Source organism: Cupressus sempervirens, chromosome 8, assembly GCF_028749045.1.
Source record: "Cupressus sempervirens isolate cs-2001-9-10 chromosome 8, ASM2874904v1, whole genome shotgun sequence".
Classification (NCBI taxonomy): Eukaryota; Viridiplantae; Streptophyta; class Pinopsida; order Cupressales; family Cupressaceae; genus Cupressus; species Cupressus sempervirens.
The window spans coordinates 65,939,780-65,953,875 of record NC_143125.1 but is presented as its reverse complement, the minus strand read 5'-3'; positions in this window follow the sequence as shown (position 1 = coordinate 65,953,875).

Sequence of the window (14,096 nt, the reverse complement as noted above, 5' to 3'; positions counted from 1 at the left end):
ACCAAGTAGATGGATAAAATAGAGGTGGTGGAGTGTTTTCCTTTGTTCACTAGATTTCATTGGAAAGTGATTGGAAATGATCATGGAGATTAGATCATGCAAGAAAACATTTTTCTCCCCTATTTTCTAGCTCATGAATGAATAGTATCATTAGGTCAACCAAGATCAACAACTAGAAAGCACCACGTGGACCAATATTCTTTTATTTTTCTGCAACCTCGCAAAGTCTGCATGGTTTTGACCACAAAACCTACTAACCACATCAATTTTCAACTTAACCGCGATGTCACATAATGGTTAGCTTTAACTGTGACTACATTGGGACATGTGATAAGACCTTGCTATGTCACTATAGCTAAAGTTTGATCATTTTTCCATAGCAACAAAGCAAGAGATGTTGATCTTCCTCCATTTGATGGCCTCAAAGGTACACCCAACCTATCAGTGCACCAACTAATAGAAACACAACTCTTTGCCAACCTATCTGACACTGACCCATCGCACTGTGGCCCACAAAAGGAACGGACCCACCTGCCACATGGCAACTCGTTGCTTTGTTGCTATAACTAAAGATTGATCAACTTCTCAAAGCAACAAAGTGACCACCCTTGATCTATTTGCATCAGACGATAGAAGGTAGAACATGGAAAATATGGCCCATGACCTTGACATGTTAGAGGCTCAACCAATGAAAATCCCACCATATGCCAATGTGCTCTAATAGCTCGTCCACCCTGTCTGCAGTGTCCTACTGAAGAAGCTAGCCCCATATGCCACGCGTCGCTCAAGCATAAGATCGAAACCAAGCAAATTTCCCTTTATGATCTCACGGAATATGGCAACTTCGTAATATCTCATGTCTTCATTTTTTGGCCTTACAATCCTATGATTACCTGATCCTATGATATCCTTTGATTTTTGTAGCATCGTATCACTAAAAATTTCCCTCCCAATGCTACGATTAAGGCCTCTGTCATAACATCGCAAATGAGCCCCTTTAAGGCCTCTGACCACTCAACCAATGTTTAAGTCTTTTTTTCTCCTCTCCTAATCTTATGGCTCCTTGATCTTACGACTTTGGCATAGCATCTTTAAACCTTATGTTTCATTTTACGATCTCTCGACCACATCATAACATCATAAACCTTATGTTTCACATCTCTAACTCTACGCCATATCATAAGATCAGAGAACCTTATCTTTCACTTTTACAATATTACAATGACTTTTGATATCATTTTGATATTACAATCTTGCGATGGACCCCCTTATCATAGCATCTTACCTTTACAATTTGGGTTCCCCGACCTTACGACCACCGTAACATCGCAACACTCCATAATTTCTTCATGTGATATTACAAAATTTCGTAGCATCATAGGCCTTTGACTTCTGGTTCCCAACCTCACGATATTATATTCCATGGAATTGAATATTAAAAATCATGGGAAGTGGTCATTTATCTTTTAAATTCAAATGTGGTGATTTTGGCAGGAAGGCAAAATTGGCCAACAATTCTGTCGACTCAGAGGGGATGCAAGTCGGCTATGCATAGACCAGTTGCCTGAAGCATCCATTGGGCTATAGAGTCATAAAAATTGTGAAAATCCACCCAACAAAACCCTAAAAATCATAGAAAATAAACCCAGGAAACCTCAAAACTGCCTCTCTGCAGCTGGAACCAGGAACCAAAAATCTTTTGCAACCTCTGCAAAACACATGTGCTCATGCACTTCTTGGAAAGCAATATTCTAATATATACAAAAAACCTTTAACCTACCCTAAAAGAAAGGTTTAAGGTGAATCACATTGACTGAGATTAGGAGAACTTCACCATCAAGCCTAGATAGCTGAAAAGTGTTGGCCTCTTTGCAGTTGGTGATAACATATGGGCCACTCCACATAGCATCAAATTTGAAGTGGCTCCCCAATTTTGCCCTATTTGTATCCCATTTCAATACCAAATCACCTTCTTTAAAGATTCTAACTCTAGCCTTCCTATCAAAACTCTTTTTTAACCTATTGTTGATGTGCTTCTAAGGTCTGTATGGCATGTTTCCTTTTCTCTTCTAGTTCCATCAATTCTGCTATTCTTACTGCCATAGCATCATTTTCCACTAACTCCAACTGGTGAGTTAGTTCTAGGGATGGAAACACTAATGAAATTGGAAGCCTTGCTTCCCTGCCATATACCAACATAAAGGGTGAATTTCCTATGGCCCTCTTAAGTGTTATTCTATCAGCCCACAGTGATGTCCTCAACTTTTGATTTCTTCAATTGTCCTTTTTATAATCTAGATTAGGTTTTTGTTGGATGACTCAGCAAATCCATTACCTTGAGGGTAGTAGTTTGAGGATGTGCTCAAGTAGATATTATAATCAACTACCCATGCACAAATCTGAGCTCCTACAAAAGTTTTTACATTATCTAAAATAATGGTTGAAGGGGCACAAAACTTGGTCACGATTCCATCAAGGAATTCAATAACAGAAGATTCTGTGGAATCATTTAATGATATTGCTTCTATCCATCTGGTAAAGTAATCAGTAGCTTCTAAAATCCATTTGTGACCAGAACTGGAAGGTGGATTGATAGGGCCTATGAAATCCAATCCCCGTTGAGCAAAAGGTTGGTCCACCTAAATGGAATGAAGAGGAAGAGTTGCAAGCTTTTGCTTACCAGAGAAGAAGTCACATTTTTCACACTTCCTTACATACTTATGACAATAATGGAACAAGGATGGCTAGTGGTAACCAGACCTCATGATCTTCATTACAGTTGTCCTTGTTGAGAAGTGGCCACCATCAAGACCATAATGAAGCTCTTTGACTATTCTTTCAGCTTGGTCTGTGTCAATGCATCTTAATAGGGCTCCATTAATATCTCTCCTAAAAAGGATACCATCAACTATGACATAAGGAATTGGTTGTAGCCTATATTGTCTCCTCTTAGTTCTATCCAATCCTTGAGGGTACCCACTTCCTATCAAGAAGGTCATCATTTTGTTCATCCAATTCTTTGGATTACCTTTTCTTGCTTCTTGTTTTTCTGTTAATATCATGGTAACCTCCTCATCTGACTCCTAAGACAAAATCATTTGTTTGCACAATCCCTTCCCTCTTACCAACAAGGTAATCTGGATGTCAATATTGTATTCTATTTTTAGTAATCCAACCAGTTCTCTTCTCACTAATATCTTTGCTCAAAAGGAAATCCTTTACACTGGTGTGTGGTACCAACAAATGGATCTTGTTATGAGACGGAAGGTGTATAAACTTCTTCAAAGCTTTGATGACTACAAGGGCTTGCTTCTCTACATAATTGTACTTGTTTTCATATTCCTTAAGCCCTTCACTAAAGAAGGCAATGGGCTACTCCTCATTCTTATCATTTGTTTAAGTCAAGACAACAAAAATACTTGATTCACCACCTAAAGTATAAAGAATGAAATCCTTCTCAAAATTTGGGTTGATGAGAGTAGGAGCTAAGGCTATGGCTATTTTGATCTCTTCAGAAATTTCTTTCCCTTCCTTGGTCCATGAAAAGATCATATTCTTCTTAAGCATGGCTATAAGAGGTTTCACCATGGTAGCTAAATTAGGGATAAAGCTCCTCACAAAATTTATTCTACCAAGAAAACTTTGCAGACCCTTCTTATGAATAGGAAGAGAGAGAGAGAGCAAGTATCGCCCTTGTTCTCTCTGGATCAATAGTTAAGCCACCTTTTGATACAATGTGTCCCAATAATTTTCCTTGATTGGTGGTGAAGATGCACTTGCTTGGGTTAAGGGATACCCCAAAATCTCTACACTTTATGAACACTTGTCTGAGATGACCAAAATGATCTTCTACATTCTTTGAATACATTGTGATATCACCAAGGTAAACTAATACAAACTTTTCAATCATGTTTTTGAAGGCCATCTCCATTGCCTTTTGAAATTTGGCACCTACATTTTTTAGCCCAAAAGGCATCTTACTATAAGAATAGGTGTCCTACTTGGTAGTGAATGCAGTCTTGTACTTATCAGATTCTTCAACCAGCACTTGATTGTAACTAGAGAATCCATCAAGAAATGAGAACCTCTCTGAACCACTGACCTTAGATAGTATCTACTCCATAGAAGGGAGGGGATGGTGATCCTTGAGGGAATCTTGGTTAAGATCCCTAAAATCCACACATAATATAATCTCTCCATTCTTCTTCCTAGCGGGGACAAGATTTGCTACCATGATGAGTGCTCGATAGGAAAATTTATATTAGCCTCAATCAACTTGGATAGCTCTTCTCCCATTAATGGCTTAATTTTAGGATTCACTAGCCTTTTCTTTTGTCTTACTGGTTTAACATTGTCAATTAAGTCTATGGTATGATGAAACAAGCTTGGGTCAAAACCTTTTAAATCATCATATGTCCAAGCAAATATATCATTAAATTCTTGACATAGATGAATGAAATTTTCTTGCTCAATTTTAGAACATACCTTTCCCATGTTTAAGGTTTTCCTATCAGCAACCACCACTGGTGTATAATCATCTTTGTCAGTAGCTAGGTTCATGCTTCTATCTATTGCTTGGTATTAGGATTGAAGACAATCTATAAGGTAATGAGACCCTTAGGCAATTTGTTGGCACTGAGATTGATGATCTGATCTCCATACTGGTTGTGCAACCTAGATTGGTTCCCCTCTGAAAATCCTGCCTCATTCTACAAGAAACTTAAAATTTGTGCATTAGAATCAAATACTTTCCAAATGGTGTTGTTGTCAGGGATAGCAGGCCTTACTACCATTTTAATCTGTTGCTTCTTGTCAGCTTTAAGGTTCTTGGAGATATCACAAGATGCACCTATTACTGCAAGTCTATCAACATGTCTATTCTCTTTTCTAGGGATGCTCTAAATATTAAATGCATTGAAATTTTCAAGAAAATCCCATACTCTATATTTATAAGACTTGAGCAAGCCATTCTTAGTGATATTCTAGTTTCTTACCTGATTAACCACCAACTCACTATCTCCATATACACTCAAAGTTTGAATTCCTCTTTTGTGAGCTAGTAGAAGACCTTGGATCGGGGACTCATACTCAGCCACATTGTTGGTGCAACTGAATTGGAGCCTAAAGGAGAGGTAGTACCTTACTTGTGCAGTGGAAATCAACATCACACCAGCCCCTGATCCATTCTTATTTCTTGATCCATCAAAATACATACTCCATTTCCCACTCATATTTTCTTTGGTTCTTACAAGGTTAGGGACAATAGCATCCTTTTTTGACACACAGTATGTACCAAGACCTATCTCAAGGGTTTTTGATATGGAATCAAATTGATATGCATTAGCCCATTCATCTAAGAGAAAATTAGGTATCTCTACTAGAGAAGTGGCAGACTCATTCACTATGTCATTCTCATCCATTTCTAGGATAATGCAATTCATATTGATGAGATTAGGGGTGTAGGGTTCAATATGATGGAGGGCTAGAGGCTCTACTCTAATTGAAGCCTTGGTCCCATATCTTGTTGTAAAAAACATATATGACCAATTAGAAGATATGTAACCACCTATTTGGGCAGTGAAGTCTCTTGACAGACAAATGGAAAAATGTGGCTTGACTTCAGTAACGGATATATCTTGAGTCACAATACAACCAGGGCATGCATGTAGGGCCATTTCCACACTCCTAAGGATCCCTACATTCTTGACAGTACTACCATCCAATTTTAGTACATCCTAAACAATGGGTTCATATTTCATTTCTAAAGTATTAGCAACAGACTTAGGCATCACTGAACTACTATCCCCTGAATCAATCATGCAATTGTGGACTAGCTTATCCTCTATAATTAGAGAAACATAAAATGAAGGAGGTCTAACCTTTTTACTTGTTTCTACTCCTTTGATGGTTGTATTAGGCTTGTGGTAATTTCCATGCTTTCCATGCTAGGTGGTCAATCCTTTGGTTCAATACTTTCCAACTTTTTCCGCAGCAACTTCTTTTGCATGGGTATAGTAGCAACAACATCCCACATGGAAATATTCACATTTCTCTTCATCATCTATTCTACCACACTAAATGAGGCATTAGGTACTCTGGTAGAAACCTTGGGAGCTGCATGTGTAGGAGGTTGAGTTGGAATGATCTAGAGGGTCATTCACATCTCCTCTAATATTATTTTGTCTTTGTTGTTGATGAGCATTGGCTCGATCATGTATTGCTTATACATGAGGCACTGCATTTGACATTGAAGCTTGATTAGGAGGAGGAGGGGTAGCATCTTTAATAGCCCTTCTTTTGCTCCTAGTGTTGTGAGCAATGGAATCCTAGTTTACATTACAACATTCCTCCACCTGATGATTCATAAGGGCGTAATCACTCTACCTTTCCATATATAAGGCATCCTTGGGTTGGCTCTCCTTGTATGATTGTCCTGCTACAGGCTCTTGAATGGTTAAAGCCAAATAAGATTCATCTTTTTCACACATACAATAGGTATAGGAGTTGTTATAGGAGGGACAAAAATCTTGGTCTTGAGCCATATTGTTCTGAGGGACTATGGCCCTACTTTGATTTGCATTTGAAGTAGAAGCATGACTATTCTACCTTTTTTGATCAAAAGAACTATTTCCATAATAATGATTTGGAGGCCTACCATTGTTTGAAGTTTGATATTGCAATTGATGAGCCTTACTACCTTGAGCTTGTTGTCTCTCCAAAGTCACCACTTTGTTGGTAACCTTTTGCATCACAGAGAAGCTATCTTCCAACCTCTTCTCTTAGCCTTGCAATATTATATCTATGTTCAACATCACAGACCACATCATCTCCTTTATTTCATCTATTCCATTTGAAGGTGTGGAAGCTTAAGGGACTAGAGCAAGGGATTGTGATGTGGAAGTTATGGGAATAGGGGCCATTACTGGTTGGTGATTTGGGACATCAAGGATGAAGGGCATAGCAGGCCTTAGAGCTAACTTTCCTCCTTGTATCAGTAGATTTTCTACCTTGATTCCTATTTCATAAGCATTAGGTAAGGTATCTCCTCCCATAATTTGAATTGTAGTGGCAATGTCATTGTTAAAAGCTTTGAGGTAGTACAAGAAGGCATTGCTAGGAGTAGGCTTCATTGAAGTAGGTATTCTATCCCATGTCTTTTGAAATCTATAATTGAAATCAGTCATACATTCATGGGGGGCTATTTTTATGGTAGTTAGTTGTTCTAAAAGTGACAAATAGTCACTTTTTTCCTCAAAGTGTTTACATAGTCCTCCTCCTAATCCATCCCAATCTATTATAGAACCATGTGACAGACTCATGTACCATTCTAGGGATTTTTCATTTAAAGATGAAGCTAGGAGTCTAATGGTCACATCATCTTCTGTAATACCATGGATATTGCAGGCATTTGCAACCTCTTCAATATGTTCCAAGGGAGAGATAGAAGTTTCACCAGTAAATTCAGATATACTTGTAAGTGCAACTACTGGTATGTCATGTCTTTAGGTCAATAAAAGAGGACTCCCACCATTAAAGGTGGCAAAAGCATGAGCTCTAGGTTGTGCCATATAAACAAGTGATCTATTGATATGAGATGATGGTATTATGGATTGAGATCTAACCACAGGAGGAGTGGAAATATATCTTGTAGGGGTATGTATTTCTTTGTACTCTTAACTAGTGATAAAGACGATCTAGTCTTCTTTCTTTTAGGATTTGAAAATGAAAGCTCTTGATATTGAAATTTACCTCTAGAAGATGCCCTTGTTTCAGCTTTGGGCATGAATCACAACAACTTTGGTCTGGAACTAGATGTATTTGAAACTTAGAGTCACTAAGTACTAGAAGAATGAGCCTCTTGAGGGCTTGGATATTGAAGCCAATATTATCTCTTCAACATAATCACAAATTTTTTTCTTCTTGACACCAGTAGGCTTGAAATCTTCTTAGATATTGTCCCACCAGGCATGCCAAAAATTGTTGTCACAAAAGTTTGCACCCTTGTCCAAAGTTTTTACCTAAGGACAACCTTGTGAAACATAGAAACAACCTCCAAGCTGTGGGACTTGAACTGTGAGGTTGAGTCTCTGGAGAAGGCCACCTTCCTTTACTATCAGGATGCACCTAACTACTCTTGAAGAGGAAAAGGGAGAAGGAATGCATGAAAGAAAATCTACCTATTCTAACCTAAGGGGTGATGCACCAAAATTGAGTGTTCAACCCAATATTTGCCCATACATGCGCACTTTATCCATCATGACACCAAAAGATATACACATCCAGACTTGTTTTAATCTAATAATCACATTTAGATTAGAAAACCCAAATAAATGACATAAGGAAGAAGAGAATTCACTTATATATCATTCATACATCAAAGAGATACAGTCATGCAAAATTGCAGATATTCATAATAAACCAATGAGAGGAAAATAGGTCTTGCACAATACATCAATGGATGGAGGAGATAAGGTAGAATGTCATATTAGTTTAGAGGCAAAGGGAATTTATAGTGAATTTGTAGAGCAATATCAGAGAAAATAAAAAAGAGCTGACCCTAACAAAATTTACAAAAATTGCCTTTATAGCTTAGGCATAACTAAAATATTTTCTACCCTAAACCAAATTCAACCACTACCATTTAAGATTGCGGAGGACAATCATGTACATCTAGAGAAAATCTGATCTTGGCACAAATTCAAATACAATAAAATCCAATTTTTTACCAAAATAGAGCCCTAAGAAGATAGAACGACACCATTTAAGTCACTCTAACCAAGTAGATGGATAAAATAGAGGTGGTGGAGTGTTTTCCTTCATTCACTAGATGTGGTATTCATTGGAAAGTGGTTGGAAATGATCATGAAGATTGGATCGTGCAAGAAAGCATTCTTTTCCCCTATTTTTGGCTTATGAATTAGTAGTATCATCAGTTCAACAAAGTTTTACAACCAAAAAGTACCACATGGACCAATATTCTTTTACTTTTCTACCACCTTGTGAAGTCTACATGTGTTTGACCACAAAACCTACTAATCGCACCAATTTCCAACTTAACCACAATGTCACATAATGGTTAGCTTTAATTGTGACTACGTCAGGACACATGGCATGACCTCACTATGTCGCTATAGCTAAAGTTTGATCATTTTCCCATAACGACAAAGTGAGAGACATCTATCTTCCTCCATTTGATAGCCTTAAAGGTACACCCAACCTATTAGTGCACCAACCAATAGAAACACGGCCCTTTGCCAACCTGTCTGACACTGAACCACCACATAATGGCCCACAAAAGGAATGGACCCACTTGTCGCATGGCAACTCATTTCTTTATTTATATAACTAAAGATCAAGCAACTTCTCAAAGCAACCACCCTTGATCTATTTGCATCAGATGGTAGAAGGTAGAACACAGGAAATGTGGCCCATGACCTTAACATGTTAGAGGCTCAGCCAATGAAAATCCTATCGTATGCCAACATGCTCTGACAGCTCATCCACCCTATCTGCGGTGGCCTACTAAAGAAGTTGAACCCACATACCATGCATCACTCAAGCGTAAGATTAGAACCAAGCAAATTTCCCTTTACGATCTCACGGAATCTGGCAACTTCATAATATCTTATGTCTTCATTTTTTGGCCTTACGATCCTATGATTCCCCAATCCTATGATATCCTCTGATTTTCATAGCATTGCATCACTAACAATTTTCCCTCCCGATGCTACGGTTAAGGCCACTATTATAACATCGTAATGAGCCCCTTTAAGGCCTCTGACCTCTCGACCAACATTTAAGTCTTTCTTTCTCCTCTCCTAATCTTATAGCTCCTTGATCTTACAACTCTTCAATCTTATGACTTTGGCATAGCATCTTTAAACCTTTTGTTTCACTTTAGAATCTCTCGACCACATCATAGCATCGTAAGCCTTGTGTTTCACATCTCCAACTCTTTGCCATATCATAAGATTGAAGGACCTTATCTTTCATTTTTACAATATTACAATGACCTTTAATATCATTTTGATATTACGATCTTAAGGTGGACCCCCTTGTCATAGCATCTTAAATTTACACTTTAGGTTCCCCGACCTTACAACCACTGTAACATCACAACACTCCATACTTTCTTCATGCGATCTTATGAAATGTCATAGCATCGTAGGCCTTTGACTTCTGGCTCCCAACTTCACAATATTATATTTCATAGAATTAAATATTAAAAAGCATTGAAAGTGGTCATTTATCTTTTAAATTCAAATGTGGTGATTTTGGCGAGAAGGCAAAATTGGCCAACAGAAACCCAAGTGTGTTCCCAAGGGAACTGTGTTCTTAACACTTTGTTACCACCTATTGTTGCTCTGCAGTATTTAGAAACTTCAAAATTTCTTCACACATTGTTGCCTAATGAAATGGAGTCTTTCCCAATTGCTCAACTGGCCATGGTAGAAAAGGTCACCAAGATAGAAGTCAGCTCAAGAACGGAATTAAATGTAAGCAATTCTTTGACTTCCTCTCAATGGTCAAAAGTCCTGAAGCTTCTTAAAAAACATCAATCATCCTTTTATTGGGATTATACTGACATGAAAGGCCTAGACCCTAAGCTATGCACTCACAAAATTTGTATCAATTTTGAATTCAAACTTGTTCACGAACCTCAGCACCGGGTAAATCCAGCTCTTAGGGATATAGTCAAGAATGAGTTGCAAAAGTTGTTAAATGTTGGCTTCATCTATCCTATTTTAGATAGTCAGTGGGTCTCCCCTCTTGTTATAGTACTGAAGAAAGGAGGGAAGTGGAGAGTTTGTGTCCACTATAGGGTGCTTAACACTGCCACTAAAAAGGACCACTTTCCCTTACCATTCATAGATCAAGTCCTTGCTAACCTTTTTGGAAAGAAATACTTCTGCTTTCTAGATGGATTCATCGATTATAATCAAATTCAAATAGCCCCTAAAGACCAGAAGAAAACAACATTCACCTGCCCATGGGTACATTTTCCTATTTAGTGTTGCCTTTTGGGTTGTGTAATGCCCCTGCTACCTTCCAGGGAACTGTGATCAGTATATTCTCAGATATCTTTGCTAATTGCATGGAAATTTACATAGATGATTTTACAACATATGGGAATACCTTTGAAGAGGCTAAAGAAAACTTGGAAAAAGTTCTTATAAGGTGTCATGACTACAATCTCTCTCTCAATAGTGAAAAGTGCTTCATGATGATGGAAGAAGGGGTTGTCTTAGGATATTTCATATCTTCCAAAGGTATACAAGTGGACCTTGCTAAGATTGAGGTGATTAATGCATTATGTACTCTAGCCAAACAAAAGGATGTGTGTAGTTCCTTGGACATGCTATATATTACATAAGGTTTAAAAAAGATTTCAATCAGCTTGTAGCACCACTATATAACTTGCTCAAAAAGGATGTTGAATTTGCTTGGGACTTTGAGTGTCAGAAATCTTTCCTGCAGCTGAAAGAAGTACTCACTACAGCACCAATTTTGAGAGGAGCTAACTGGGGCTTACCTTTTCAAATTCATACTGATGCCTCAAACTATGCTATAGGTGTTGTCCTTGGTCAAAATGTAGACTTAGTTGAGCATGCCATTTACTTTATTAGTAAGAACTTGCAAGGAGATGAGTTTAATTACACTGTCACTAAAAAATAATTGCATGCAGTCATCTATGCCCTCAAGTTTAGACATTACATCACTGGGTATGAGATCTATGTGCATACAGACCAATCTGCCATTAAATATCTCATGAACAAGCTTGCAATTTCTAGTTGATTGGCTTGACGGTTGTTGCTTATATAGGAGTTTGACATTACCATCATAGATAAACCTGGTAAGACCAATGTGGTAGCAGGTTTTCTTTCTCAGTTGCATGTGCCTAATGATCCTACAGCCATTGACAACAACTTTCCCGATGAGCATCTTTTCTTGCTGACTGCCCACAATCCTTGGTATGTTAATATTGCTAGTTATCTCACAATTGGTAAGACCCCAGCTCATTTCTCTGCTAAAGAAAGAAGATTGTTAACTAAAAAGAGCTTTAATTATTCATGGATTTTTGGATTCATGTTTTACACTGGTCCTAACCAAGTCACTAGAAGATGCATCAGAGAGGATGAAACTTATGATATCCTCAAGGCATGTGATGATGAACCTTGCGATGGACATTTTGCTACCAAAAGGACAATATTGAAGATCTTAACTATAGGTTACTATTGGCCCAATTTACATAAGGATGCTACTTAGTACACTAAAAGGTGTGACAAATGCTAGCATATGGAACACCTTACCAAGATAGATGAAATGTCCTTGCAGCCACGGGTTGTTGTTACACCATTTGATAAATGGGGATTAGTTTTTTTGGTCCTATTGAGCCATCCTCACAAGGTAAATCCTATATCCTTGTCTACATTGATTATGTTACAAAGTTGGTTGAGGCAAAACCTATGAAGCACCCAAGAGATAACAATGTTGCAAAGTTCCTTTATGAATTCCTCTTGACTAGATTTGGTGTACCAAGGGAGATTCAATCTGACCAAGGTCCTCAGTTTACTTCTAATCTGATTGCTACTCTAATGGAGGAATACAACATCAAACATGGTAAATCTTCACCTTATCACCCTTAAGCTAATGGGTAGGTTGAAGTTACCAATTAGGAGTTGGGGTCTATTCTCACTAAAATGGTAGTCATCCATAAGAAAGATTAGGCTATCCAACTTCCTAAAGCACTTTAGGCTTACCCCACCACATGGAAGTCTACAACTAGTTTTCACCATTTGAGCTTGTTTATGGTCATTCTACAGTCATGCCGATAGATTTTGAACATAAGGCACTCATGACAGCCCTTGATTTTGGGATGGATCTCACTTTTGCACAATAAGAAAGGATACTAAGTTTCAATGGTCTTGATAAATGGCTCAAATCTTCCTTGAACAACACAAAATTGATACAAAACTAGCACAAGCAATGGCATGACAAGTATGTTTAGGACAAAGTTTTTTCTTTTGATGACTGGGCACTCCTTTATGACTCCAGGTATCAGCATTATCCTAGCAAATATCAAACCAGATGGTTAGGGTCATATGAAATTATTGCAGTCTTTCCAAATGGAGTGGTCCAACTCTCCACTATAGATAAGGTTTGGTTCAAATTGTTGGTCAATGGTCATAGGTTAAAATTATATCACAAACCAGAGAGTAAGTAGGAGTTCCTGCAAAAATTCTCTTCTGTTGTTGGTATTGTAGTTCCTACAACATCTCCTAATGAGCTTTTTGCTCATTTGCCTTCCTCACTCTAGTTGTTCTTGTCACTATCATAATCAACACTTTCATTGTGAAAGTTGATTCTCCATAATAACTTTCTACTTCATTTCTTGTCTACCAACCACCCATCTCATTATTTCTTTCATTCATGGATAGTAACTACCACCTCACCAATACTTTCGATTAGCACACATTCCAAGGTATGCGATATTAATTTGTTTTTCCAATGTTTTTTTTGTATGCCTTGTCGCCACTGCCAATGTGGGACCACTTGCAATATTTTAGCTGGGGGGGGAGTAATATTATTTTTGTTTATTCTTTTCCCTTGTCCTACTTGCATTTTTTGCCAATGAGTAGACATTTTTGAAAATCATTTTGTTGCGAGTTATTTTTTGCATGTATAAAACTAAAGTGGTAAGATATGTTATGTATGACATGGAGATTTACATTTATTTTACTCATAAACTCTCATTTTTTGAGCTTCATTACTCTAGAAATTTCTAAATTTGAAGTCAACCTATAACCTGTTATTTCAAGTTTTCTTGTCCAAATTTGTGGTTGTTTGTTATTCTCTTCTGTAACTTTGTTTTGGGTATCCTGGAAATTAGACAATGGGAGGAGACCTGGTTCAAAGAGAGCCTACTGTGCATAATATGTTGCTCGAAGACTAGAATTATAGGTTGTATTTTCAAGCAAGGGAATGGATAGATTATGTTCAGAAGCTAACTAGCTAGGATGACAAGGTTGCATTTCAATTTCTCAACTCCTTAAAGAATGGAGTAGCAATAGTTAAAGGATTGAAGGTGCCATTTT